The sequence below is a fragment of the Sparus aurata genome, chromosome 6, assembly GCF_900880675.1.
Source record: "Sparus aurata chromosome 6, fSpaAur1.1, whole genome shotgun sequence".
Classification (NCBI taxonomy): domain Eukaryota; kingdom Metazoa; phylum Chordata; class Actinopteri; order Spariformes; family Sparidae; genus Sparus; species Sparus aurata.
In genome coordinates, this window is record NC_044192.1 from 32,064,631 (window position 1) to 32,090,235 (window position 25,605).

A 25,605-nucleotide genomic window follows, 5' to 3' on the forward strand; every position below is an offset into this window, starting at 1 on the left:
GCGAACCTGAGCAAAATGAGAACTCCTTAAATGAAGCTTTATTCCATTCAACAGAGATAAACAGAGTGGTATTAGACATGTTTTAGTAATGTGATTTTACAGAAAAACTCCAGAGATCGAGTTACATGATTTAGTGCTGTATTTATGATGGAGGTTTGCATGAAGGCATCCTGTCTGTCAGTGCATTCCCTCACCTTTCAGAATATTAACCCGGTTTTTTGGGGTTATCATCTCATGTTGCCTGGATTCTCTGGGTGTTTGCTCAACAGCTGCCGTCGGAACAGGTAGGTAGTGCGGGCTGAAGGCTAATCTTCACAGGGGTGATGGAGATAACAGTGATGTATGGAGCGGATGGGGTGGTTTAACACCCAGAGCTGACTGTTGTCTAGCGGGGTCAGGTTTGTGATACCGGAGTAGTGCTTCAGCCAGCTCCTCTCATGCCTGGGATTTGGCAGTCTTAATAGCTGCAGGTGGATACATGCAGAGGCTGCCTCTGTATTCACAGCCTGCTGAAGGCTTGATGAATGCTGTGTTGCTGCTCAGGCATCTGTCAGTCGCTTCTGCTCTCCGAGTGAAATATTTCCCTGGCCACCAGCTAGACAGGCAGCCAGTGGATAATTTGACATGGTTGAAGTTCATTTTACTGTCATGTTTCACCGTAAAACTAATGGAAATTATATTAGTGGCACAAGCAGAACTTTATTGTACCTTGGTGTGAAGTAATTACATGACTACGAGACAGAAACATAGAATTTATGTTCTTGCGCGTGAATAAATCACTGGGCTTGGAGATGATAGGTGATTAGAGCTGCACTGATCAATATTTTTATATTAACAATTGTGAAGGGGTCGCTGGTAATGATGAACACAGAGGTAACAGAGAAGTATTACTGTTCTCTGCACATCACATAATCATGATATTCATTACAATGAAGTCAGTAGATTATATTATTAAATTGTTGCCCTTTCCTGCAATGTCAAACATATATCAATTAACTATATATTATGGACTTAATTTTCCACAGGCATTAGATTTACAATCAGCAATCTTCAACCAATAGCATTGCACTAGTTACATTGTATAGATGTGGTATTACAAGTGGATTGTGGCGAATGAATAAATTGTTTTTGCTAACATTGCTCACAAATGGTGACATATTGGCAGCAAGACTTTGAGAGAGCCCATTCGTTATTTAGAAAATAATCTAAATCTGTGCGTTGAGTATGTCTTGGTCTCGTTGTTGGAAGCAGCAGAGAGGAGTGTACGGAAAGATATCGATCAGTGTGACCAGATCACACCTAAGAGGCCCCGCAGGCTCTAGATTAAAAGTAATTTCTCTTTATTAGAAACAACCTTTTGGTCATGGATGCTCTGGTTGCTTAATGACAGAATGCACACCGGAGACAGCATACATTATTTGATGTTGTCGTTTAATTTGATTGTTGTCAGTGTAGGATGAATCCTGAGAGAAGGTGTGATTATTACGGTGTGATAATCGATTGTCTGCTGTCAGCGTGCGTCATCCAGTGTGTTGGAGGGTGGGATTTCAAATGAATCAACCAGTTTTAATAACTAGGATTAGAAATGTCACCACCAACATCACATTTGAAGGGCTGCGTTATATTTAATGCATATGCATCTCATATCTTGCCATGTACACTTGGGTTATACTCTTGTCAGCTTTTCACTGTGACATTTTCATTATCAATCAATCTCACAATTCCTTTGCTTGATAAATCCTTTTTTAAAAAAAAATTCTGTTTCATCTTTTATACACACAAACACCCATTACACAGCCCAGTCACCAGGACAACATTTTGGCACTGATGTTCACATTTGTACGAGACATTTTTATTATGCGTGTCGTATCAAGTTCACATTCATGATAGGAGCTGGAGGGGATGGTGGTGGAGTTGAGGCTGCCAAGCCACTGTTAAAGACTGCGCTTCAATATTTGTAAGGAGACAATTTCCAATCCCCCCCACTGATGTTTTTGACAAGATGTCTGAACATGGTGTATTTGTGACAAATAAAGCAGGAAATTTAAGCCAAAACATGATCTTTTCCTTACCCTAACCAAGTAATTATTGTGCCTAAGCCTAACCAGAGCATAAACGGAAGCTCAAAAGTTGCAACATAATGAATTGTTGTTTGCAGAAACCTACACTGCTACTTTTATTCCGGTGATTAGTTTGCATCACAATTACCCCGATCCCAAGGAAACATCTTCAATTGTCTTGTTTTGTCCAACCGACAGTCCACAACCCAGAGATATCCAAAAAGCAGCACATCTTCAGATTTAAAGAAGCGTGGACACATTTTTCCCTATTCTACTGTTAAATCAGTCATTTGTTCCTGATTTAGCGAGATCTGACCATAAATAACACCTGCCGGTTCAACGAAAACATACTGATTTTTACAATATAAAGTTTAACTCTATTTGCTGTCTAAAAATATCTTGTTATGCCCTAAAGAGCTGTTGAACTTAAACCTCATCGATCAGTCTGCAATTCAGCAAAGATGTTTTGACCCATAATGATCCAAAACTTGTTTCAGATGGTTGTATAGCCTGACTAGAATTTAATCCTGCAGAAACACCAATAACTCATACTGTAAGTTAAATATCCCCCAAAATTGTAGGTGTTAGTTTTTGGTATTGGCTTTTTCAACCTTCCCCCACTTACATTAGTCTCGGCCAATATTGCAGTTAGTGATTTATCAACATTCTGGTAGTACCGACTGAGATAAATGCAGTGTGTTCTGCTCTCCGGCCCCGGTAGTCAGGTGAGATTCAGGCCCGGAGGTGCGGAGTGAAGACATGTAGCGGTGCTGCAGGAGTCCAGGTAAGCAGGACAGAGTGTTGACCTTCACTCTCTGATAAGGACTGACAGAAGCTTGATGGAAGCTGTGCAGCCAGAATCATGTTGAATTATTTCTGACATGGAGCTGCAAGAAATCTTCAAGCCCAGGGAGAAGCATTTTACTCCACAGTATTGGAATTAATGAAAGAACCTGACCATCGGCCGTCTTGAGTGTGTATGGAAACAAACTATTGGCTTAGCTTCTTGATACAGAAGTTCTGCTTGTCAGAACTTGTCTGTTGAGTCCAGCGTACCGCTAACTCAACCTGTGCTGGTGCAACATGTAAACGCTTTTGTTATTTGCTTTTCTCAGCAAAATCCTTACCTTTGGGTGATCTGCCTTTGTCTAATGCTCTCTGGCAGAAGGAGCCCGGCTTATGAATAAATCAGAGCCCTCACTTTCCCTGCTTTGAAGGATAGCGAATGGAATTACCATGTACAGTACCATACTGAACTGGGAGCTACTTTCATCTTTTTTTTTTTTTTTTTTTTTTTGAACTCCCTTTTGCTAAAAATAGCCCAAGTGCAGCAGAGTGCCGTCTGTACATTGCATTGGTAAACGTATACACAATTTCATAAATAATTTCGGTTCGTGTTGTTTTCCGCAACAAAGTTTTTACAATCAATGATTCATAAAAACCCTGACTGTGAACCTGCTGATTATCAGGATTTTGCACATTCAACATTTTAATTGCTTATCTGTCACGTAATAAGGCCGCCATCACTCAGTGGCCACCCCTGATTTAAGCCTAATCTTCTTATCCATGCAATGTATTTATTTCTGGAAAGCAGCAGATTATTTTTCTCTCAGATATTTCCCAAGAAATATATCATCCGTAAACAGGTTGACCTTTTTTGATGAACGTTTGTCTGGAAGCACATTCTAACTGTAACAGCCTTTGTGGTTGTTGAGATATTTCTGCACCTCTGTACGAGTGCCAATATTCCAGATTTAGATTTTTTAGAGTAATGTCTAAGTCTGTAGCTGCAGTCCAGTGCGGGATTACCAAAGCAATATCGAAAGCAAACAAGTGCACGCTCGCGAAATAAGAAGTCTTATCCGAAAGCCTAAATAAGGCACAGACGCTCGGTATCAGCACAAGCCACCAATGCGCCACAGTGAAGTTTGGAAATTTACAAACAGGCTTTTCAATCAGACTGTGAGGTGTGAAGGAAAGATGACTGAGGATAATACCTCAGAAAGCAGACGGGAGCCAGGCTTAGTTTCCTCTAACAAATCCTCTGTAGCCCCGGCGTCACTAACACATTAGCGCTCGTGCACGTTTTCACAAACAGACTCCGCTTCAAGTTGGGCAACACCTGCACAACACTGATAGAAAGTAATACAGGGCTGCTGTCACACAGACATGTTGCAAAGTCTTAAATAGATTATATTCATGACGATGGGGGGGGGGGGGGGGGGAATCAGCTCATCATCGAGAATGGGAACCCAGAAAATGATGTTTTTGGCTGGAACATGTACAGTACTGTACGTGCGTCCTCCAAAGTCTTCTAACAGGCTAAAGTGAGATTGCCAGTTGGTTAGCCAGATAAAACGCCAACTTGCATGGAGTGTGCATCCCAACTGAGGACACACCGACTATACAGCAGCTTTGTGCCTTCGAGCAGTGTATGGATTTTACTACATTGGACGTAGGAAGCTTCTGACTGTGATGGGAGTGTATATTTTATCCCGTGCAGTCACATCATTTTCCTGCCAATATATGCAGCTAATAGTTGCCCATGCAGAACGATGATTCTAAGAACATTTGCAGGAGCCATTCGATTTCCCAGCAGCAGCTACGGGCCATCGTTGGAAGTTTGTCTTTTCTTCTTTAACTGTCATACAAACTGAGTTATACGGCTGCCACATGAAAAGAAATGTCTATCGAAGTCATCTGCAGTGATATATGTAGCCGCGCTGTCATTCGCGAAGACGTCACATTGCAGTGATTCTTTTTCTTTATGGATCACGTGTTATTGCAACATAAAGCTGGGATGAGAACAATGTCAGCCAGGAGTGCCCTGTGATGGAGAGGTCTTACTAGAAATGACAGTTTGTGTTTGGCTCTTGGAAGCACAGGTGTTGCTTCTACACCGTGTTTCCCACAGCTGTCTGGCTGTCGTCGTATTCTTCCACCGTAACATGCAGCTCACTGTTTGCTGATTTACAGTCCAATTGTTGAGCGGTCTCTGACTCAGTGGTTCTTTGATTTCAGACAGGTAGACCGTTGACCTTTCGATTCTGGCTCTGGCAGATTTGGTCACCTGTAACTAGCTTGCTAATCAAGCTAAGGTCAGGTCTGTGTTTGCCACGTCTGTTTCAAAATGTAAATCCTTAAACTATGCACATCACGGATTCCACACGTGACAGATATCACATACTGACGAAACAACAGATGATCCCTGTAGGAAAACATGGAAATGAAGTGAGAAGTAAACTCTGTGTGAAGTGAAATGCCTCATCCAGTTGCGGGATCGGACGAGTGATAAAAGTAAGTGTGACGTCTAATGTGACGTTAACTGAAAATAAACTGCCTACCCTGAAGTTTGCTGAAGTGGAGCTTTTACAGCTGTGCTGCATGCGTCAGTGTCTCACCACAGAGCATTGAACAGGACTGATGAGATAAATCTGACATGCTGGACACTATGAAAGTGTAATCTGGGGCTCAATGATGTGTACAATTGCCCAGAAGCTAACTTTTAAGGCTATTGTGAAGAGGGCCCCCGTCCCCAGCCGTGGACTGCTTTTGGAGAGTTCTGTACACAAATTCTGTAATAACAAATCCAACACCAAATGTCTTTTATTATTACTTATCCATTTTGCAGTGTTGACAGTTTTTTTTTGCCATGTTGCCTTGGGTCAAGTCTGTCAACCAGACCATCAGAGGCTGTGCTCCTGACTTGTTGGCACAGCGGGACTCTGTGTTGACGGTGTGGCAGCTCTGATCTCAAAAGCGCTGTGTTAAGCAGGAGTTGGAGGCGCTTGTTGAAAATGTAGCTTTTTGCTTGTTTGTGTGTCTGTGTGTGTGGTGGTGTGTGGCGTTGGCATCTCTGCATGGCCTGCTTGACAGGGATGGTGTTTAAGTTTGTCCCAACCACGTAATTGTTACCCGTCAAAAATGCTCTGAACGTCGCCGTCATTTGAGGTAGCTTGCTGTCCGTTTTGCATTCAGCGATCCCCTCCCTCGCCTCTACGTCACCACATGAGCATGGTGCCAGGTGAGTAAATCAACTGTCAAGCTTAATGTCAAGCTCTGCTGTCTCAGATAACAAGTTTTACTGGGGTTGCTGAGTGTTAACCTCACCAAATCCAGTAAAGAGCAGGACAGAGCGGTTAGCTTACACTCTGCTATATAACCTGTCACACTTGGCTACCACTGTAGGCATTGGGCTAGTTAGCCAGACATGCTAGCATTTGCAGCTTACGTTAAAACAGCCAACACTGTTTCATTCATTCACACCTTCTGGTGTCCTTGGCCTCTTTTCTCTGCACTGTATACAACATGCATATACTCCAGTACACAGGTCTGGGCTGTAGCACCCTGTTCAGCCTTCCTTTGCCTTGTCTTATTCACAGCATCTAGAATATGTTAGTGGAAATTATTTTCCCTCCGGCACCTCCATCAATCACACCCCGTCTCAAGTCATATCTGATGTTGACGAACAATGTGAACGTGTGTGATGTTTCATGAATCCATGGCCCCCCGATGCTCGACTCATGCGGCATAGCTATATTTAATACACACACTTTTGTGACCACTTTATTAGGGGCAACTGTACATTTTATTGTAATTCAATTCAACAGCTCAGCCACAGATTCTACCCTTGGGCAGACTGTAAGATTCAGTTTGTTGTTAGAATTGTTGGAAATGTGTATATTCAAGTTATATTTATATATATGACTGTGGTCACGCTGTAGTTAAAGATGGTTTTGTGCGAGACCTTGTTCTATTGACATTTTCATATTTTTATCCTCCCAGTAACATGAGTGGAGCCAAATAATACAAAAGGCCTCTGGAAATACTTGTTTGTTTGTTTGTTTGTTTGTTTCTCTGTTTATTCACCAATACCACTTCAGACATAATATAATGTAATACAGTTGGTATACTTCAGTCAATCACTTAAATGATATACATATAATAAATGTCCGACATCTATGGCACTGCTGTACTGAATATTATAGGTATACACAGGCAGATCAACTGATTGCATTGGCTTGACCCAATAAAGTGGCCACTGGGTTTATTTACAGCACATGTATTCCATGTTCAGCCTCTGCCTTGATGGGTGTAGTTGGTTCTGATCAAGTTTAAACACTCTTAAGTGACTGTGATGTGTTTTGACAGTTTCTCCGTGTATGACTCGGAGCGGAAAACTATCCATTAAATAAGAAACCTCGGGTCGGTGTGTCTGTGTGTGTGTGTGTGGTGCGTGCTGTGGGGGCTGCGTGTGTGCATATTAGTGCTATTTTTACATCTAGGGTAATTCACATAACCTTTGTAATGCAATCTAATTTGTGATTTGGTAACATCACCTCGGCACTGAATGTAATGTCAAAACCCCACTCAGTGCAGCTCCGCACGTAGAATGTAATTGAGAGACAGCCCGTGGGAGTTTGATGGGAAGATTGTGAATCTCATTTATGATATCTAGATCTATTGTACAGCAAGCTTTTTCCACAAATGGCAGAGAAATATACCTTTAAACTGCAGGAACGCGCCGCTTAGCTGGCAGAGAAAACCCCATGTTCAAGCTCTGTGCGAGTACTGTACCAGTCAGCTGCTTCTCCACCACACCTCTTTGAGCATGTATGTAACAGGACGCGCGACGGCGGAAAAAACGAATGAATGTGGAGAGCATAATGAGAGCTTCCTGGCTATTAAGCAGAATTTCCAACACCCCTCTCTTGTAATCTACAGAGTAGCATAAATGGCGAACCTTGGCAGCCCGCAGCATGATTAATGCACTGCACACTAAATGGATTTGCAATGAACCAATCGTGTGATGAGCTGCTTACACTCGCAATAAACTGCTAGCGCGACAGTGGCGCGGCTCCTACTCCTTTTTTTTATGTCAGTATTTGCATGGCAAATAGCCACGGTAGGCTCATTCATGTGGATGTGTGTGACCAGAGTGAGTCATCCATCACAAACGCCGGCCTTGGCTCTCTCACGGCCGCTTTCAGACCGTGTGGTGCGCTCCTCCGTCTCTGGAGCGGGTCAGCTGGTCAAAGGCGTATTTTGCCGGCTGTTGGGTGTCTGTCCCCGCCGCCCGGCTGTGTTGATTTTGTCCCCTGTGGCTCCGTCAGTCATCTGGCCCTGTGACCTGCACCACTTCCCCCTGACTTACCGAGGCGATTGTCCCAGACGCAGCCCCGTTCCCTCACAGCTCCTCAGCACGTCATATTTCCAAGACAATCTCATATCCCTTTCGCAGTGTAAAATAGCTCCTGACATCTGTGATTATTCTAAACCTTTAAACTGTCTTTTTCTATTACACTTACTGGGTTGTGATAGATTAAGCTTTATCTTCACGGCCACATTGCACCTCCTTTTTCTTAGCGGCGGATTGTTTATGTTTGTGTCCGTCCGCAGAAAGCCTCGCCTGGCAGGAATTCATCAATGCGCTTTGTCCTAATATCGGGGCGGCAGAAGAAACAGGCTGCAAGGTCTAATGGATTAAGACCACGGCCATCCTTCAACCCCACCGCTGATTGTGCATTGTGATTTCATTACACGAAGGAATGTTCGCGCACTTATGTCTCAGAGCAAAATTGTGTTAAACTGAAACGGCCATTTCCTCTAAATAGAAAACATGTCCTGGAGATACGAGGGTGTTATTGGGTATCTACAGTGCTGATAAACCTTTACCAACAAATATAGATCGTCTCAAGTGAATGAGCACCCGAGATGGAAAAAGTCACAATATTTCTTTTAGGAACGCTGTTGCTGTACTCGACCTGTATGGCTGTGATAGGATTAGATGGGGGCTCCCTGTCAGGTGCTTGTGTCGGGGTCGGAGGCTGTGCCTGTGTGTCTGCGGTGAGTGAAGCCACTGCCCCGCGTTGCTCTGGCGGCAGAGGATGGATGGCCTCGGAGTACAAGGTCCAAGAGAAATGTGCCCACCATGCCGCTGGGGAATAGGGAGGAGATGATTCATTTTCAGCATCACTTCACCCAGGATGATCTCATTACTTTGTGCGAGTGGACAGTCCCTGCGATGAGAACCTCGGCGGGTCCGCGGAGCCTCCGCCCTGAGAGGCGTGTCGTATGAGCCATTACACGCTCCTCCGCTGTTTGTGTATTGATTATAGAGTATAATAGAATGATGGGAGGAGCACAGATTTCTTCACGGCGTCCTCTAAGAGGATTCTGTTCGGGTGCATTAAGGCTCGTGTGACTTAAAACTGTAAATAATAGCTCCTCCTTCTGAAATGTATGATTTTATTTTATCCGCCTTCTAATTTGAAGCCTTTGTTTCTGTTGAGATTGTTTGATAACAAAGGTTCATAAGTACTGAGCACATGCTGTTTACAATCTCCTTCGGATGCACAGAAAAAACTCAGTCCGTGACACCTGTGCATGCTCAGGAATCTTAATTAGAACTGACTCACTATTCATATTCAGCGGCCTTATTATTTATCACTTCCTCTGTTTGCATGCTCAGTTAGCGCAGACTGTGTGGTGTGGGCACCATACATTATCGCACCCAACGAACGCCTAGCCGAGGTGTAAGAGGTGATCATCAGTTTGACCTCTCCTCCTCTTCTCTTTTTAATTGTCATGATTCATAATTATCCCGATGGGTGATAACGTATGTTCTAATTATAGTATAAATAGACGATTAAACAATAATCAGGGAAATCTGGGAAGCGCACGCAAGCTCTAAGGGCTGTGCACACAAAGAACGAAGCTTATCATACCTCCACGTTCGCTAATTAAAATGAGGTATGACTTCATATCGGAGTGGTACGGTGGAGCGCCTCGTGTTTCAACAGTGTGCAGCCGGGCGGGAGCGCAGACTCTCAAACCGCCTTGTTAAAGTGAAAAACAGAAAGATTAAACACGGATGTTATGGAGCATTTTAATGATTCATACCTTCTCTGCAGCCTATACGAACACCACAGTTAGGAAGAAAGAGGTTGCTCACATTCACATGTTTAATTAGGATGTGAATTTGGGGTTTGAATTAGGGGGACCGGTGGCGGAAGAAGAAACTTTAATGAAGTGAAAGTAAAAAAAAAAAAAACCTACTTACAGGAAAAGGTCTGTATATTTAGTACAAGAGTATTATAACCAGAATTCATTTAAGTTACAAATGTGAAAGAAGTCATTATGCAGAATCGTTATGATATTATTCATTTTAAGCACTGCATTGTGGGCTGGCTGCAGCTCACGGGGCGGAGTGGGTCGTCCACTGCTCGGTCCGTTAGCGGTTCAAACCCCAGCTCTGGAAAGTGTTTTAAAACCAGTGTGGGGGGGGGGGGGGGGGGGGGGGAACAGGATGCATGTAATGTTTGATGACATCCACTCCTGAGGAAACTTTGTGCTCCAACTGAGTTTGGTCTGTCAGTTATTGTTACAGTGTGGTGCAGATGTCGAGAAGGGTCCAGTGTTTCTGCTGGTAACATTTCGCCACCGCAAGCAAAATAAAATCATATAACATCAATCAGCTGATCCACTGATTAAGTTACCTTTTCCAAAGCTGCGGCTCTGAACCCCTTTGTTGGGAGGTCTCTGGTTTTTACGCTGCCTGGCTCGTAGCTGGAGACTGGCTTTTCATAGTTGTGGAGAATGCAGGAAAATGCCTCAGTAATGCTGCACACACTGCCTTTTGTTCCTCCTCTGTGGCACAGCACACAGTTGTTCAGTAACTCTTCTGCTGCAAACTGAACCTATCTACACACTGATAAAAGTTCTAAATAGACAAGAGACGTGTTATATTAAAGCAAGTCTGTCAAATATTATTCTTAACATTTATCTAATAACCCTAATACAGCTGTAGGTGAAAATATTGCAAAATCATCATATGATAAAAAAAAAATAAAAAATGTATCAAGTATGCAATTGGATTTATGAGGCTCGATGAATGTGCAAATGTACTTTCCATTTTTAAAATTCTTTTACGCCCGCGTCTACATATGACATACTCAGTCACAGTACTAAGTATAGGTCACCTGTGTTTTGGCAGCCAAACACAAAATGACTGTAGTTACGTGCCTAAAACCAAACACAAATTGACTGGAATGGTAAATATTCATTTGGGGGGGGGTCAAGCTTTTGTGCAGCCTTGGTAGGCGGTTGGATCGATTAAAATACAACGTGTGTGTTCTATCAGACCTGCAAGAGACAACCTAAAAACAAAGTTTAAAAACATACCATGTAGACAAGCCGTTTCTGTATTATAGGAGCCAGGGTTGCCAAACCCTTCCCTCTGGAACAATGATTTGAAGAGGGTTACAAAAAAATAACGCCAACATGTGTAGCTGGTGCTTCTCTATACAAATGTGCTGGCTCGGCTTGACGTGGTTTGACCCAGCATGTCAGCCGAGTGCTCAGGGATTTGCATTTCCATTACATCGTGGCTACCTGCTTGAAAATATGTGTTTAACTGGTGAAACGCTTGTCTTAAAGGGATAATGCAGGTCTTTTTGAGGGGTGGCAGTACCTCTCAGGGGTTGAGAGGTACTGATCCCTAGTCAGTGTATAACCTGCAGTAGATGACTGTCAGTGTATGACGAGCTGGGAGTGAGACTCAAGAATAACATTTTCTTAAAAACACCGCCTTTAAATTGACATATTTTTAGAATTTTTTTCGCCATTTCCGTGTGGCTGAAACACACCTTGCTGTCGGCACCGTTTAGCAGTACAATGCTCTGCTTCCATGTCGGTGCTATACGCTGCTTCTACACACAGGGGGAGAGCTGACAGTCATCTGCTGCAGCCTGCAGGAAATACACTAACTAGAGCCATAGGTGTATTTTCTTATTCAACTAGATGTTAAATAGCTCTACATATTCCAACAGTTATCACTGTAAGACAGTAGCCCCATTCACACAGGAAAAGACGCATACAAGCCACAGCCACGGTTCGCCAATTCTCCGCCGGTGGTATTTCACACAGAGAGAAGCAGCTCCGCCTTAAAGACAAACCGCCGGGAATTCACACAGAAAGCCGGCGCTGCGGCTCCTAAAGAGGCGTGAAGGTGCACGTCAAGGTGATGACGTTCAAGGTGTTCCCCCGGTGTCCTCCCTGTCAATCTGACTATCTCACTCGCGGGGACGGAGGCTGTTTTATGGGGGAAAGTTCGCTGAAGTCTCAGTCCGGAGGGCTGACTGTCGCAGTGATTTATTTTTATTACAAACACTCTGTGAGTTAAAGTTAAAGGCCCTGATACTACCTCCAGAGGCGTATCAGCGCCGAAGCAAAATTTCACCCCTTGCTGCCTCTGAAAGATTCACACTGAGACAGAGGCGGGGAATTGGCGTACCAAAGCCGCATCCAAACGCCAGCGTGAATGGGGCTAGTGATTGGTCAGTAACCCGTGTCCCTTCTCCCTCCTTCTCATGTAGTAAAAGAGAAAATAAATGTTCTGGTGTCCCTGCCCACTTCATCCAATCAGGACAGAGAACTGGTACCTATACTGGCCATGGCAGACCAGTGAAAGCCACAGATTCCAGCACTCCCGGTGACAGCTTATACCACCCAACAGGCCAAAGCAATGAAAAAAAATGCTTGGAGAAAAGAAAGAGGCGAAGAGAGCTGCCTCGGAAAAAAAAGGAGTCGAGCAACTGAGGTGACGTAAGGAGGAGGGAGGAGATGGCTAACTGCCAAATGGACAGGAAGTTAGCGGAAACAACAACAACACTTAGAGCAGCAGTAAGTAGTGGTCGAAGGAGCCGCTGCAAAAAGACTCTAGCTCTGCTAATTTGGGTCTTAATTAAGTTCTTCACAATAAGGGTCCCTCATTATTTACTTATTTAAAAGCCTTTATTATGAAGCAGCAGTTTGGGTTGTTTTTCCACCAGCAGTAACTTAACACGACTCCTGAAACAGCTGAAAGCGAACAAGATGAAACAGTAAAACACATCAGATGTCTGAGTACAAACGGGGACACAGGAGAGAGACTAAAGAGTTTCAAAAGCTACAAAAGCTCTGAGAGCTAAACACACAGAGACTTCCTCTCTGGTGCTCCTGCACAGACGTGAGCCTCGCAACACGGGTTTGTTGGAAGGGGGAGCGGGGGGGATCATCATGGGTTGGCCGCGGTCACGAGACGTCGCCGCAGTCCTTTTGGAGGCGCGGCACTGTTTCGCCTTCCAAAACTGCCAGTGGAAAAACCCCATGGGTAACAAGATTAAGTGAAAATCCAGTCCACATCACATCACATTGGAAAGATTCAACTCTTTGTTCGACATGAATTTCCTGAGTAAGCGTGTTCGTTTGTAGTATTTTCAGTGGAATACATTTTTTCAAATGTCAAGACTGTGGCAAACACGTACAAGATGCTCATTAGTTTTAGTTTAACAATGAAATTCCAAAGTATTGATGGCAGCCTGCAGGGTGGTGACCTCTGCTGAACGGTTTCCTTTATCTACATCAACACAGAAGATGTGTTTTGTCAGCCTGTGTTTGTATGTTTGTGGGCTGCGTTGTAGTGCAGAGCCTCTGTAATGTTTTCTACTGCTCAACAGTCATGTTGTTCAGCCTTAATTGTGTTGAATTCCAATGCGCTGGTTACAAATGTGTCACTGGGAGCTGGACATAAATGATTCCCTGCCTGCAATACATCACATCGTTAGGCTGTTAGGTCATGATTCGCTGTTGTGATGTGCTTTGGAATTGGCACCTTGCTTTCAGTGCATTTAGCAAACACAACCTCATTTTTTTTTTTTTTTTGACATATGTTGTGGCGTTGGTGCAAAGCTAGACGTGTTCTTGACCTGTAAGTGTAAGTAAATATCTTGAAAAAAATGCATTTGGGAAACCGTCTGCTGGGTGCAAGTGTTGAGCTTATATAAGTTATTGCTTGTATTTCTTCAGACACTCTTTTTCTATTACATGCTAAACAATTATTGCAACGTGAGCGGAGGCTCACGGATGAAAAGTGACCTTGCGGCGCGGAGCAGCCAGATGGTTAAGTGGAATAAACACGCAGGTCTGGGACATTGTTAGACCTTGACCACATGGTATTTCAGCACAGGAATAATGTATGGAAAGACAGTTTTTTAATCAGGATGAAAACAAGGACTTGTTTACTGGGAATGACATGTTGTACAAAACTGTGCATTCATGTACATCAGCAGTGACACAGCTACCCCTTAGGTTACGCAGAAAGAGGAAGCATACAGCCATTTTTTGAATAATGAATGTGCATTGACGTCAGAAAAAGGACGCTAATGATTTGCCATTCAGTGATTGCTGTGCATTTTCATGAAGTGATTAGGCCAATTTGCTGGCATTGTGCCCAGTGTAGTTGAAGTGGAGTAACAGAAGCAGAGACACAAAGTCTCAGTCAGCGGTTGTTTGCAGGTTGGATCAGTCCAGCAGCTGGACATTGTTGACTTTGTCAAGGTTGCCCTTAACGCATGTATGGCTTCATAGGGATGACACGCTCTCTGCTGACATCGCCTTTGATATCTTTAAAGTGACATGAACTAGAAGGTAAGACTCAGCAGCCACTGTGCTCAATCTGTTAAGGTAAGACTGTCATCCCTTAAAGGAACACTAACGCATTATACAACCATGTGTCCACATACTGGTCCTTCAATCCAGGGATTGCCAGCAAATGTATCATCTTTCTGACATACAGCAGGAGAAGCAACGGTGTAAAGAATATATTAATGTCAGGGTGTATTCACACGTGAATAGTTAAGAGCACTTGGAGCAAATTGTAGTTGGAAACAGGAAGCGAATTCCCACAAACATTGGTTTGTTTGGGCATGTACGAACACAGTAATGACACTCAGATGTGGGAGAAAACAAGAGCGCTTAGATAATAAAATAATAATAATAAAATAATAAAAAATACAAATAGAAGAGACAACACACACACAACACAAAACATTACATTACATATAGGTCACCAAGAAACGGTGGCCTTGGTCCACTACCAAGCGGACCGACCACAGGATTTTCTGTTGGTACATATTTGATTTCAGCACAATTTCAAAAGCTACACTACACGAAAACAGTTCAGGAAGGGATCTTATAATTAATATAACGAACGAACAATCTATACATTTATGATCGCCATGAAACACATATCCATGTCAGCGTGGGTATTTTTCCTGATCACAATCTTTACAAAGGGCTTTCCTTGTATCCAACATCATGCATTCTGTCAGTTCGAACATTAACATTAAAGAACATTAAAAAGTTTATGTAAGCACTCTCACAGTAGTAAGCCAACAATGTCATGTCTCTACCCAAAGGTTAAACTAACTGTTGTCATTGTTTAACATCTCAACTCATCACACTTGTTTATTTTGTGAGCTACACTATATTGCCAAATGTATTCACTCACCCATCCAAATACTTGAAATCAGGTGTTCCAATCACTTCGGGTTAGGGTTAGGGTTAGGGTAAAGCAAGCACCTAGGCATGCAGACTGTTTCTACAAACATTTGTGAAAGAATGGGTCGCTCTCAGGATCTCAGTGAATTCCAGCGTGGCACTGTGATAGAATGCCACCTGTGCAACAAGTCCAGTCCTGAAAGTTTTACAGAAGCAGTAATGTCGCCCGAGTTTGAGAGCTAAAGATATTCATTCAACATGTGTGAACAGGAAACCAGAGGAGCGTGAAAATTGCAACATGTCGTGTGTCATTTCCCTTTTTTTGAGACCAAATGAAGAGAAAGTACCGGTGTGAAAACAATCTCGTCACGTCAGAGTGTCTGGTGCGAAAATGGCAATGCAAGGCGAGCTTGTTTGATTAGCACCTCTCAGTAACAAGGCAATATCAAATATTTGAACACCTACAGAAGGATTTTTAACTGAGACCCAGTGACGTAGACTGGGGACACATTTTTGACAATAAAAATAGTTTGGGTTGAGGAAATTGTTATTTAAGAAATTTGTGCAAAATACAGTTTGATATGTGGCACTTAGAGCTGTGAACTGTAACAGTCTGTCACCTGTTTCCACATCTAGAGTCTCAAAAAATCACAGTGTGCAGTTGTTTTAAGGACCAATGATCCATTTGTCTCAGCACTTTAAAATTATGGATGTTCGACCAAGCTTGAAAGTTAAAGGGACCAGAGCCCTGAAATAGTTAATAATCACAAGAATTGTCCTGATTGACATTGGTCCGTGTTATCAGCCCATGGAGACGGTGAAAACTGCTCATCACTCTGACAATTGTGTATTTGGTCAGCTATGCGTTAAAGTAATTTTTGTTTGTTGCAATATAGACTTAGAAACCGAGGACAACATATCTGGTTTCAGTTGACTGCATTTTCTACTCTGTTCTGCCACAATCCTCTTTATCTGACTGTCAGCGCCGACAGAGATTGTAATGTTCTAAGTTACTCGTCATAGCAGGTTGTTTTTGTTTGTCTGCTCCGTGCCTGTGCTGCACATGAAAAGCGGAGGTTTGTCCAGGTGTGGAGTAAAATCACTCAACGCTGGGCAAAGGTTCATCATACGAGAATCCCCCGATGCAGAGCTTTTTTGCATACGGCTCGCACTGACTGCGGGTCACACTGTTTACAAATCTCTCTGTCATACCAGCTTGACCACACTAATACACCCTCACCTGAAACTAATGCTGCGATTCAAGGTGGTGAGAGAGTCCAATTTTAATACAGAATGCAAGCGATGTGATTGCAGATGTCCAAAGGCCAGCTCTTGTTTGAATATGCACATATTGGACTGCGGAGCCAGATGGGATGAGGTGGGATAACATCAAATGAGAAAGTGGTGAACTGGCTTAGCTCTCCCGCAAACCTCGCTGCAATTTTCTGTGAGCTGCTGTCACTTCAGCACACAGAAATTAAATGAGTCCGCCGAACCTGACGTGAAGGCGAATCAGTACATTTGATCATCTCACCATGTTTGCGGCGAGCCCAGCCTTCAGTGCAAATGACACGCTCCCTGGACAGACAAACGCCTGCTGAAACACACGTACCATGCCATAGCGTTTTAAGCGCGGCCGCCTTCTTTTCATTTTCCAGCGTGACTCTGTTCCTTTTTACTGTGCCTGATCACACCCTCTCGTATTAGATGTGGATGCTTTCTCCTCTGTGCTGTCAGAAATAATGTGACAAGCTCAATTCCAAGCAATTTTGAAAATGTTAAGGAGCAATCAGACAAAACATAATTTCTCCAATTTGTTTCTGTCTGTGGTCAGTGCTCTGGCGTATAATTATTTTTCCAGACATTATCAGACATTTGTATATCCTGTTTACCAGGCCTTTGTTGTATATCCAACTGCAGCCACAGGGGGCCAAAAACTACATTCAATTAAAAATCGTAGCTGAGGGTTATAACTTGTGCCTATATTAATAATAATAATAATAATAACTGTCGTCTGAACCAAGATTGCAAACTTTTGTTTTCTTCATTGTAGTGCATTACTTTACTCTTCACAATAAAATCCCTAGACATAACACTTTACACTGTGGAACTGGTTATTGTGGGAAGAACTTAAAGCAATAATTTGTAACTTTTTTAGTTAAAGGTAACAGCTTCAGAATCATGTTGGTGGTGCAGTGTCTTGTAAGTGGGAGAATGGTCACTCTGTCTCAGCCATTCTGCCCCCCATCACTTGTTTCTGCGCTATGTAACCAAAGCTGCTGTCAATTTGTATTGATGACAGTGGTGTTGCACTCAGAAACTGTAGGGGGTGCCAGATTGCACACAATGCCATTTTCCACATAATGTTGCTTTAAATTCACTTAAACCATTTTGATAACAGGCCAATCAATAAAATATCAACATTTATGTTTATATTCATTTTTGGCAGTTTATAAGCTAACATGATTATTATTTTCTACTTAAAATTTGCAGAAATACCTACAATTTTTTTTTTCAAATGATTTTCGAATGCCACCTTTTTTTAAATTATTTGATTAGACCACATTATTTATATCAGATTGTTGTGGCTCAAATGCAGATACGAGACTCCTTATTTCTTTGCTTTATAGTTGCTAAAGTTGCCACCTTTAATAATATTTTCAATTACATTTTGATCAGCCGCTGTAGTGTCATGTACAAATGGGCGTGGTTTTTAGAGTTTGCTAGGCTGCAGCTGGACTCTTCTCAGGCCATCTGGTATGTGTCCTTTCGTGGGCGTTCTTGTTAATGTGACTTTTTTGTTCTAGTTTAGCTGCTTAGTATACTGACCAGGTGACTCACCGGAAAGTGGCATAATGAGAATCATCTGTGCATCCTTGTGAAATAGGTAGTGTTGTAGGAATAGCGGCGTGACTGCTTGTCAGCAATCCTTTGGTTAAAGGTGGGCTGGTTTAGGCACGTTTGTTCAGTTCAAAATGGGAATGAGGAAAACTCTACGGAAGCACCTGGTCAATGTGCAGTCAAAGTTTAAGCTGAAAGCTGAGCTGTTGCTGTTTTCATTTAAAACAAATTAATTTCAGTCCAAACTTTAACCCTGTATATTTCCCGTGTGCTGGTGTGACAGAGCTCGAAAGGCTTTCTAGCTGCTTTTTTCAGTCGTCTCAGTCGTGAGATCTCATTTTAGAAGGATCCACTTTTGCTACCGATGCTAATTTCTATGCTTAAAACAGGTCTATCAGGGATCTTGATAATACAGGGATCAATCAGTCCACTCCTAATTTTGACAATACAGCCTTCTACACAGACTGGGCAACAGTTAGTGTCTTTATGAACTTAGTCACATCCGACAATTTTTACGTTGTTTTATTCAGTTATACATGTACAACTATAGTGACTGTGTATAGGGATCTGAGCACTGTCAAAATGTATGTGACCTTTGAAGCACTACTTTGTATGCATTGACACCCTGCATTGATGTGCGTTAACTCCACATATGCTGCAAGTTTATCATTGTTGATCAATGCACATTCCAGCTACTGTTTTCCCATTATAGCATATCAGGAGTGTGCTATAGTTATTATCAATTCATGCATGCCAACTGAAATGACTGCATGTTGCACAACAGTTTGTGACTCTTTGCTACGTGACGCGGCCGATGTGTGCTGTGCTTAATTTTCCTCACGCTGGCAGTATTTTTCTTTGATTTATGCCAAACAGAGCAGCCGTGATAAAGGCATCATTTCCTGTCCCCAGCAGTTTCTCCCCATGAAACAGCTATCAGATTCTGAATGTTCAGAGCAGCAAAAAGTGAAAGCTTTTATGAACTCGGTTGAAGGCTGAATAGAGGGTAACAAAACAGCATGGCTCAGATTAGAACTTCCATGCTGCTCTCGCCTATTGGCTGAGGCGATGTAATGCCGAACTGCAGTCCAGCTGGACGGACCGTCTCTGACCCTTTACGTTGTGATCTGGGCTTAGGCAGCACCCAGAAGTCTCCCCTCCTGAGCTCTGGGCAGAAACAGACGGTGAGTGTGAGCCGTGATAGCGGGAGCAACTTTGAGTGGTAGCCTATCACAGGCAGACTGGCTGCGGGAGCTGGATGGGATTTGAAGACCTGGCCCTCCATTAATCATATTCAAATCAGCATCCCACTGAATGCCTCCCCCAAGCTCACCTCACTTCTCAACCAGGCTTATCTTAATATGGACAGATGAAGCTTCAGCCTTGTTTGTCATTTTATAGTCATTGTGATCATGCTCCCATCAGTCATTATTGATGATATACAAAATACGTGATGATTTAAAGATGTGCAGTCGTTTTGATCACCAGCAATTGATCAATTGTAGCCATCAACAATCAACTCTGCTTTGCATAATGTGTGATTTACAAATGAGCAGTTCTAATAGTCCTTTTGTTATGAATACTGTGCATCAGTTTGACTGTTAAACCATATGAATTGATAAAGATTCCGATAGATGAGACAACTCTGACTAAGTCTTTGTTGTCACATTTTTCTCACACGCCATTCAGGATTCACAGCTGTTTCAACCTTGCTCGGTTCAGCGTGCATTAAAAATGACGAGCGGTTTTGATAGATCTATCTCAAATATACAGCCGGTCAAAGAACTCTTAATTCTACTGATATGAGAGCTTACCGAGATCTATGCATGTTTAGAAAGATAAGAACTTCATTATGCTCTCAAGGACTATAAATGTCGAATGGGAATTTGTCTCAGATGGTTTGTCTCCGTCTGCATCTCAATGATATTCAGCACAACACAGAGCTTTGAAAAAAATAAAATAAAAAGTATTTGTCTCCTATTAGAACCATTGTTTTGAATGAAAAAATATTCAAAACAACACTGGGGTGTACATTCAAGCCTGACCTTCAGTGCTTTGTTGAATATACGGACAGGTTGCCATTACACGGCCACCCTGTTTGCATGTTTGTAATATACTGTGTTGTCTTAATGGAGCATGGTGAAGTCCAAACTCATTAGCAGCTGTAATCCTGGGCTGTTTACTGATATATCTCTTTGTTGTTATTGCAGAGAATCATTTGCACTTGTTTCTGATGGTGTACAAAATGATGTATTACATGTCCATTTATGCTGCGTGAATGTGAATACAGACAAACTGATACTATCTTAATGCTTGACACTCATCTCGTAATTTAATTAATTATATTTGCACGCAAACAATAATATAATTAGTGTTTTCGCTCAGAGTATGAATATCATTCGATTAAGCTGTTTACGCTTGTTGCCGAAAAGGCTAATTGCTATAATATTCCCATTTTCATTCAAAACTTCATGCTGTAATTATTGACCGAACAGATGAATCTCGCTCTCGCCCTACAGGCTAAGAGAGGCGCCCGTAAACGTCTCCTCTGCCACTCTGTCAGTGTGATTTTTCTGCTGTCGTCTCGAGTCATAAAAAAACAGGTTATAACATCCATCCATCTATAAATTCTGGCTTTACACGGACAAAGTTGATGAGCTAGAAAACTTGTTACAACTGAAACTTGGGAGTATATTCCACACTCGCCCAGCAAAACATGACAATTTCAACTGCTACACCCTCAGCTGCACCAGGCAGCCTCCCATGTGAAATTGCACTAAAAGGGAACAAAATGTACTTTTCAGAAGGACGAAATCCTGTGATGTAAAGAAAACTGCACACAGCACACTTATTTTTCTCAGGCTGCTCTGCGATGCTTCACAGCAAGCAGAAGCAAGAGATGTTAATGACTCTAACTTCTCTTGGACACTGCTATTGTTTACTGCTCTTGTTACTCCTGAATTTTGCGTTTGCAGTACGTTTTGATGTATTGTTCCTGTGGGTGGGGAACTGAATAAATCTGACTCGAGAATTTGAATCAGATTAACCGAGCGACACTGTTTGGTCTCTCTCTCTCTCTCTCTGTTGCAGCTGTAATTGAAGAAGTTGAGTTTTAGCATGAAAATGCTGCTAACTGTATTTAACTTTACTAGCTGAAATAAAAGACATGTCAATAACCAGCTTTTTAAGCCATAAGGAAGCAGTAACAAGTTGGAAAAATGTACATAAATACTAATTTATCGAGTCTCTGCTCTCAACGCATGTCTCAGCCCTTTGTCTGGAGGACAAGGCTTGTTTTGTTGTGTTTTTACTAGTTTTTACGTTCATCTAGTCACTTGTCCGGATTTCTTACAGTAATTATCTCTCCCTCTTGGTGGACAACCATCAACAGTACCTTGTTAGTTAGCTTAAATGAATCAAAATAAAATAAATACTGGCCACATTGTATCTAATGCTGAGCGGAATTCAACAAACAGTATTCTGATGTCGGTGTTGTTATTTTCAAGGTGTGTGAAGGCTGAGTGGAGGGCAGTGGAGATGACATCCTCTGTGGATCTGTTGGTTATATTACATCACTGATCTCGAGGCTCTGACATTGAGAATGTGCTGTTTCAGGGGTTGTTGAGGACTGAGGAGTTGTCTTTTCATTTATTCAGCTGGATAATGAAAACATGACCCACTGCCTTACCAAATAGCCGCAGAGACTGTTGAACTGCTACCTCTGATTCCTGTAATAATTTAAAGAAATGTTAGGCACCTTTGTACTGAAATCCAGTCCTGGGGAAAATAAATAATGAAGCCGAGTTCGCTGCCAGACCAGCGGCGTTACTTCAGGACCTCCATTAGGTGGTGGCTCTAACACTGCGGGGTGGTTAACCTTTTGAAAAGGCTACAGGGTACATAACCTTTGGAAACATTTAAACATTCATGTGGCGGCCATTAACTGTGATGCATGTTAAATCCTCTTGAGCTGTGAGAGGTTTCCTGCTAGTATTCACAGCCACCGGACAGGCTTTAATAATTAATTTTCATAATAGCCCTAGAAATCCCTGAATACATATTCAGATTTTTTTGCGAAACCTCAGAAGATAACTTTAATGGACTCCTTAAATTTCCAACCTTGCTTAATGAATTCGACTTTAATTAGACAAAGCACACAGAATAGCAAACGCACAGTATCTTGATTTGTGCCTTAATTAGTTTGCGTGGTTAGTTTTGAACGATGTTGGGGTGTTGCAGTCGTTCTGTCGGCTATCATTCACAAGGCGCTGACCCTTCGGTGTACAAATGCCTGAACTAACCTCTCAGGTGAGTTGTCATCCTACCTGTCATGAGACTGTCTGAGGAGTTAAAGGTGTCGAGGGTTACAAGATATCAAGTTTAAACAAGCTGGCTCGCAGCAAAGGTCACAGACACCTCAGTGCCACTAAATCCAATTATAGGACTGGACTAGCAACATAATTTAAAACAAGCTGCCCCTGCCTTTTGAAACCAGTGCTTCCAAGCGAACAATATTGCTTGGAAAGAATAGGGTAATCACCATGGGATACTGTACCTGCATTGAATTGCATAAAAGAGAGAGTTATTGTTTTCTCTCAATTGCCTTTGCTCTATTTCTACATAATATCTAAAGTTATATCATGAATCTCTACACGCGGCTCATGTTGAAGAACAAGTTTTCGCTTCTAAAAGAATATCAATCTGTGTCTTTGGTATAAAAGACTTTAAAAATTATCTGAAGTGTTGGCTTGGCACAGCTCATGTTGTATAAAACTGTGTGACAGACTTGGCACACACGACTTGCATGCTGGGCTCCAGCTCCCTGAGATCCCGATCAGGATAGCAGGGTATTGAGGTCCCGCAATAACACTGCCACACAGCACTTTGCACTATATTGAAGCATAGGAGCAGAGCACAATAAGCAACAAAGGCTAATTCATGTTAATTTGAGCAAACAGTCGGGGTGCCTTTTTCCATCATCAGACCATTTTCGTTAGCTGAAAAATAGTGTTGACACATAAAAATGTGACTACACGCTGAAAAACACAACTCTGACTCTGCTTCTGTCGTGAATAAACAAATAGTTACCTATTAAATGCACTGCATTTCTCTACTCTACTTTCACTACTGCTTCTTTAATATGTGCCAAAGAATGAAGTGTTAGGTGTATGAAAGTCATAAATTATAACATGAGCAGTGAGCAAGTTTAAAGTCACTGTGAAACGGAATTTAGACTGTTTAGCTTAAGAAATGTGACATTTAAATCAGACCTCTAGATTTAGCTGGATCGTTCAAACTTGGTGTGTCGCAGTAGATTTGCCTAAGCAATAGAGTGGTGCTATGATGACGATTAGGCTAACCTTGAAAATAGCATCGCCTAGGTTCTTTTAACCTTCATGTTCAGCATGAAGACGGCATCTAAAATGGCCATCTTAGATGGTCGGTGGGGTTAGCTAGTCTCTCCAAATGACATGTGATGTAACTGCCCCCAAGTTCGAGATCCAAAATATTTCTCTGTCGAGAAAAATTAGGGAATTTGGAATTCTCAAGGTCCATACACGCTACAGTATTTAGCATGTAACACAAGATCAGTTCATAACAATAACACAATATTAGATTGTTTTATTCTGTGGTTAATCGGTAAATTGTGAAGTTTGAACAGCTGGCGTACATAAATCTGTTGAAAGAACTTGTATGTAGGTTTTTTCTAGTTTCTGTCAAAATGTTTATTGTTTAACACTTTCAAAGTAATCTGGATACCTCAGTAATCTGTATTAATGCGTTTACATGGTAGCAGGACCAAAGATTGCATTTGTTCTGTCCGTTTCTATGGTGGCTGTGACATCAACAGCCTTCATTAGAGAGTGGGTGGACGGCCGAGCAGATGGATAGTTGATGTAAAGATAGTATAACAATAGCGTTTCATTTAAGCCCGCTGACCATATCGGCTGATGGTATTGCTCCACTGGCATTGCATCACATGAGCCTGGTTAAAAACAATGGTAGTGTTGTTGATAAATGTCACAGCTTGCGTTCCTTCACATTTAATAACCAGCAGATTCTCGTTGCCATTCTCTCCATCCCCAGCAGACTGCGAAGAGAGAGACCATTTAGCACCAAAGTGTTCAGAGTAATACCATAGTGAGGCAGCGGTGTGAATCAGCCTTGTTTCATTTCTTCCTTGACGCCGTGCGACATGTATTTGATTGACATTCCCTTTTACCAGAAAATGCTTTGGTTCTTGTTCTGCATCGAGGTAGTTCCATTCCAATAAATCCTGCCACCAAACTAATTGGGCTTGGTGTGAAACCTCAAATTGCTCAACGGGCTCTGACAGGAAAGGGAAAACAGAGATCGGTACAGTCGCGTGCGCTTTAATAACAGCGTGTGTGGAGGTTAGCGCCACAAACTGTCACAGGTACTGGAAGAGAAAAAAACACTCCTTCACTTTTCTGTTTTTGACAGTCAGGAAAGCAACTGACAGGTTGCAGCCGTGTATTTTCTCTAGTTAGACTGAATCCAGTGCGCATTTATTATTTTGAGAATCAAATTGTTTTACTTGATCAACCTCAACAAGGTTACAGTGAAGTGAAACTGACAAAAAAATTAATTTATGACATCTTTACAGGGTTATATGGGCCAGGATTTGTGACGGTACGCCATCAATTTACATTTAAAAAGATATTTTGGAATGATTATATGCGGTATTTTTGCACTTATTTGATATAATACCTGTTTGATCTCTTCCATCCCTGACATCAATTCACGTAGGTTAATACAAAAGACCCGTCCAGCCTATCCGCCGTGTCTTTACACCAAAGGCCTTCATACTGTGGATCATATCTCCTTTTCTCCACTGTGCAATTGATCTAGGACTGTGAAAAGGAAACCAGCCAGCTTTACATAATTGGATTGCAAAAGATTGCTTCTCTCTTTGAGGCCCACATCAATCTCTGTACCTATTAGAGGGAATGAAGTAAATCTTATTGTCATTTCAATTGTCTTTTATTGAAGGTATGCATCAGAGGTGTGCATCCTATATGTCATGCTCCCTGGTATTACAGCGTCTCCCTAAAAAGAGCAACCAAATTCAACAGAATATCAAAGTGACTGATTGTTTCAAGGTGCCTGCAGCATCGGGGCAGCATACTGTTAGTGATTGATTACTGTTAGTCACATCCTCAGACACAGTAGATTATTTAAAAGCCTAGTTTGGTGTACACCTAGTGTTGAATTTGTGTATATTTTGAGGAATAAAGTGCTCTAACCGTAGCATAAACTGAGAGAGCATTGACTGGTGGAGGCCGTGTGCACATACTGTATGTGACTGTTCAGATTACACAAACAAAGAAACAACAGAAACAATGCCTTCTCCGCTCTAAGC

The 25,605-nt window shown here is 42.2% G+C and overlaps 1 protein-coding gene across 3 annotated transcripts in view; it reads left to right on the forward strand.

Annotated features, from left to right (window-relative positions):
• Positions 1–263: 263 nt before the first annotated feature.
• The window catches only part of cntn6 (contactin 6), a 127,511-nt gene continuing 102,169 nt past the window's right edge, over positions 264–25,605 (forward strand). For 2 of the 3 annotated variants that reach the window (XM_030421354.1, XM_030421352.1), the window contains exon 1: positions 264–284. The gene's annotated coding sequence lies outside the window, so the exon portion shown is untranslated. The remainder of the gene's footprint in view (positions 285–25,605) is intronic. The other variant, XM_030421353.1, reaches the window with a different exon arrangement.